Source organism: Octopus bimaculoides, chromosome 28 (genome assembly GCF_046866305.1).
Source record: "Octopus bimaculoides isolate indiv1 chromosome 28, ASM4686630v1, whole genome shotgun sequence".
NCBI lineage: Eukaryota > Metazoa > Mollusca > Cephalopoda > Octopoda > Octopodidae > Octopus > Octopus bimaculoides.
Window position 1 is genome coordinate 2,312,683 of NC_142955.1, and position 5,299 is coordinate 2,317,981.

Below are 5,299 nucleotides of genomic sequence, written 5' to 3' on the forward strand. Positions count from 1 at the left end.
GCGACCACACCTGCTCACCGTCGTCTACGTAGAGCCGGACATGTCGCAGTCTCAGCGCATGTCTGCGCATCATCAACCACGGCATGCCCAGCCCTCCTTTCAGCGGGTGTTGGCAACAAACGGATCGCCTCACCATCGGAACGCTTCCTTTCCACAAAAAGCCGAAAAGGATACGCTCCATTTCGGTCATGGCGCGATCGGGACAAGGCACGACGGTCAGGCGGTATTTGATGACGGACGCGATGTACGCGTTCGCCACCTCCGCCCGACCTTTTAGGGACAGCTTCCTCTCGGACCATTGCCGGCAGAGAGTGGCCACCCTACTCGTTATCTCGTCCCAGTTCTTCTCCGTTTGCAGGTCCGGACCGAACCAGACTCCGAGCAACTTGACCGGACCGTCTGTCCAGCGTCCCACTACTGAGGCACTGTCGGACGGTATGGGCTTGCTTCTCCAGGTGCCGAGCAGCAAACCCACCGACTTATCCCGGTTGATTTTCGCTCCCGTCACCGCTTCGTAGTCTTTCAGCGTCTCGCCGACAAGCTCGATGTGCTCGTGGCTAGACGCTATGAGGGTGACGTCGTCCGCGTATGCCGACACGCTCGTCCTGCACCCCAGTTCTTGCGGGATGCCCCTCAGCGTCGCCAGCTTCCGCAGTAGTGGCTCGAGAGTCAATACGTACAGGAGCGGCGACAAGGGGCATCCCTGACGGACCGAACGTGCAATGTCGAAGGGTCCCGATAGACGTCCATTGACGCGAACAACCGAACGGATGCCTGTGTACAAGGCAGCCATCCAGCCGCGGAAAACGGGACCGAAGCCGGCCGCTTCGAGGACGGCCTCCAAGTATCGATGGTCTACCCTATCGAAAGCTTTGGATTGATCCAAATTGATCAGGGCCCCACCAATGCCAGGTTCCTTAACTACCCTCTCTATGATGTAGCGCATCAGATGGAGGTTGTCATGGATGCTCCGGCCCGGCACGGCGCACGTCTGCTCCGTGCCGACCAGTTTCTCGATGACAAGCGCCAACCGCTTGGCTAACACCTTGGCCAAAATTTTCAAGTCTGCATTGAGCAGAGTGATGGGCCTAAAGTTATCTATGGCGTCCCCCTTGTTTGGATCTTTCTTCAGCAGCGTTACCGCTCCTCGGCTCACAAAACCGGGAATGCTCCCGTTCTGCTGCCAGTTGCAGTACACAGCCGCCAAGACGTCTCCAAACAAGTCTGGCATACAGTTGTAAAGCTCGTAGGGCAGACCATCCAAACCCGGAGATTTGTCCGTCGAGCAACCCGCCATCGCGTCCCTCACCTCCTCCGCCGTGATGACCCTGTAGTAACGCCGTGCGCATGCGTAGTCTCACGCATGCGTGGAATTCAACATCCAAGCGTTCCCGCTTCATTCTTTCTCTTTCTCGACTGGCCGGCGATTGAGCATGGACGTGTCTAGCCTTCTCTCCATCTTTCGAACTTACGCCAGACAGCTCACATCAACATTCCGACGTCTCAACAACCATGTTCTCACACCACAGAAGGCGTCTCAACAACCAAGATTAAAGCTGCATATTTTCCACCATGAATAAATATTGTTGAGTTGATAGTTTGGAGTTCTGCGTTCCGTTTATATTCTAATTTAATATAGGAAGGTAGGTGCACACCTAATGGTGTGTAACCAACATTCCTATAACCCCTTCGCAGCACTCCGCCTCTGTTGCCGAGAGTCGTGGCAAGCTGTGCAGGTAGGCACTAAAGTCCACCCTGCCTTCTCGCTCGCCACTCCTCCCGAACAGTCGGGCAAAATGCCGCTGAAACGCCTCGCACATCTTGCTCGGCTCGAGCAATTCGCGCCCCTGTTCGTCTACCAGAGACCGGATGGTGGCTCTGTTACCTCGCTGCGCCTCCGCCACCCGGGCCTCTCGTGCGGCTCCAACACTTTCATTCCTCAGAGCACGCATCCTTGCCCTGACAGCACACCCTTCGTGTTTAGCATTGTACAATTTCTTGCACAAATATTTTTGACATCCCCCTACCGAGTTGGGGTAGAAGGATTTTATTTTGTTGTGTAATGCTGGTGTTACATGATAAATTTTAATGTGTTTTGGCGGTGTTGTGCGTGGGTGGTTGTTTGTTTTGATGTCGTTATTTGTGATGTTTGTTTTAGAGTTGATGTAATTCATCAACTCTGTGTTTGTCGTGTCTATTGCTGTTAGCATTGTTTTTGGTGTGTTATCATTGGTGTTTGTCGTGTAGGAGTTGGGAGTGTTTTCGGGAGATGTGAATCTCCCTGCTTTGTTGTTCGTTTTTCTTTTTTTTGCTCCTCCTCCTTCCTTTTTGGGCTATTTTCCATTCCTCAGTACTTGGCTCGTCTTCAGATGAAAACTCTGAGGAATCGGAAGAAGGTAGGGGCATCTTGTATGCTTCTGTGTTTGCTTGTGTAAGTGGTTGTATTGTTGTTTTTGTTGTTGTTGGTTGTGGTGTAAGTGGTGTGGGGGAAGGGGTATCAATTTTTGTATTGTCTTTTCTTTTTTCGTCTTCTTTGTTTGTTAATTTTGTAGTTTTTGTTGTATTTTCTTTCGTTGATGTTGTTGATGTTGCTTTTATTGTTTTTGTGTGGATGGCGGTGTGGGCAGCAAGGCTTATTTTGTGTGTTTAGTTAGTTCTTGTTGTTGTTGTTGTGTTTTTCGGGCAGTCAGACACTCCTTTTTGAGGTGTGCCTCGCTGTCGCATAAGTAACAGCGAGGCCGCCTGCCCTCTACTACTATATGTAACTTTTGGTTTGTTGCCAAACGGATGTATGGTGGGATTTTTTGATTTCTTGTTCGTTTGTGTGGAACAAGATTTGTATGTTTTTTCCCCGTCCAATTGCTTTCTCCAACGTTTATTTTAAGTATGTTAATGTTGTCCATGTCGACACATATGGCCGATATCAACCATAGTGTGTCTATTGTTGGAGGTGCGTGCTTTATTGTTACCTTTGTTACCTTTTGGCCAAGGTAACTGGGTAACATTGTTATTTCAGGTGTGTGAAGAGTTAGCGTTCAATACCTCTTCGCCAACTCTTCATTTCGAAAAATCACCTGTACTTGTGCAAATCTATAATAAGTAATATAAGATTTTTTTATCCCAAATTGATCTCAAGCATCTATCGATCTTGTCTATACTGGCCTGTTCCGGCCTTCTGCTTTTTGTGTTTATTATTTTATAAATTATTGTTTTCCGACTTGTTTCCTCTAATACGTGTTGTGGCATGTTCAAATGTACTTCACCGCTTTCTTTGATAATCAACTTCCTCGTTTCTATAATTTCCTTTGTCGTGTAGGACACAACAGTTTCACTTTGCTTCAAAGCTTCAGCAAAGTTTTTGCTTTTGTTATTGTTGTTATTGTTGTTGCTGGTGCTGGCACTGGTATTGGTGGCAGATGTGGTATTTGTGCCAGTGGTGTTGTGGCTTTTTCCTTCCTCTCTTTCGCTTGCTGCTGGTGAAGAGAGCAAAGGTTGAGTTGAACTGTTGCTGCTGCTGCTGCTGTTGTTGTTGTTGTTGTCGTTGTTGTTGTTGTTGTCGTTGTTGTTGTTGGTGGTGGTAATGATGTCGTCACCAGAATTGGTGTTGACGTCAGATTCTTTGTAGACATCGTCCATGTTCTGTTTTGTAACCTTGGTTACAGTTTTGTTTTTTTGTTGGTGGTGGTGGTGGCGGTGTTAACACTTGAATTTGTGTGTGTAAATTCTTTTTTCTTTTTCTCCATTCTCTCGTTTAACTGTGAAGAAGGAAGACTAGGAAATTCTTTTTCGAACGAAACACTGCAAAATTCAGCGTTCGTTTCACGAAACTTTTCATGGCTACAAGACGCCATCGTCTCAAAATAAAAATGGCTAGAAAGCCGATATTGATTTTTAAATCCTGGAAATGTGCCACACAGGGCAGATTTCCGTTGCAAAAAACTTGCACCAGAGAGTCTATAAGTTGTTATACAACTTTCTATATAAAATAAACTTTACAAACAAACTTTTTAAAACATGAAAAAGGCAAAACTTACGGAGCCGACACGTCTACCGTCTGTCCATAGAGATAGATAGATAGATAGATAGATAGATAGATAGATAGATAGATAGATAGATAACTTTCTTTTATTAGCCACACAGGGCTGCACACAGAGGGGACAAATACAATTGTAGAGCTTTTCTTTTAAAAAAATGAATTAAATAAAAAAAAGTTTAAAAAATAAAAATAAAAATAAAAAAATAAAAATTAAAAAATCCGATCAAAAGGGATCGGTAGGGGCAAAAAAAGGGGGGGTATCGTATATCACAGAAAATGTCAATTGTGTAAAATGGGGGTAACATTAGGTTTATCCATGGAGAGAAAAGCCTACGGAAAAGACCATGGTAACCTCAGCAGGGAATAGACACATGAAAGCGAAATGCTCTCTCTCTCTCTTTTAAAAAAAATTTTTTTTCTCGATTTATAGGATCATGCTCAAAGAGGTATCGTCACTCGCACGCACCATCTTTGCTACATTCACCCACCTTTTTTAATGAAACTTTCACGAGACAAAAACTGTATCTCTATTCTCACCTTCCTTTTCAAGAGAGGTAAGTTTTCGTCTCTAATAGATTGATAGATAGATAGATAGATAGATAGATTGATAGATAGATAGATAGATAGATAGATAGATAGATAGATAGATAGATAGATAGATAGATAGATAGATAGATAGATAGATAGATTAAGAAAAGTAACAAACAAGTGAAGAACGAATATATAGTGCGTGTGTTGGCAAAAAAAATAATAAATAACCGCCCCGAAATACAATATCTATTTTAGTCTGTCTATCTATCTAACTCTATCTCTCTCTCTCTCTCTCTCTCTCTCTCTCTCTCTCTAACACTCTTTCTATCTCTATCTCTCTCTCTATCTCTCTCTCTCTCTCTCTCTCTCTCTATCTATCTATCTATCTGTCTGTCTCTATCTATCTGTTGCCTATCCTCTCTACATGTACTCGTATCCAGTGTTTGCTCAGTCTCTCGTTTCACTCACCATTCTCCTCCCTCTTCTCCCCTCTCCTGTCTCCTCCTTCCTCTCTCCACGTTCCCCCACTCTCTCTCTCTCTCACCCTTTCACCGCTCCCCTTCACACACCCACTCCCCTTCGCACCCTCACCGTTTCTTTCTTAACCCTCATTCGTGCGCTCCATACGCGCGCGCGCGCACACATATGATTTTACATATATCTAATACGTGTAAAACAATATCCTCTCTGTTTCGAACGGACGTTGGACTCTGAACACCACAAGAGGTAACA

General features: G+C 45.1%; 1 protein-coding gene across 1 annotated transcript in view; it reads left to right on the forward strand.

The window, feature by feature from the left end:
• The first annotated feature begins 5,158 nt into the window (after positions 1-5,158).
• Positions 5,159-5,299, forward strand: part of LOC149130443 (uncharacterized) — a 25,081-nt gene continuing 24,940 nt past the window's right edge. The window contains exon 1 of the mRNA XM_089344280.1: positions 5,159-5,293. The gene's annotated coding sequence lies outside the window, so the exon portion shown is untranslated. The remainder of the gene's footprint in view (positions 5,294-5,299) is intronic.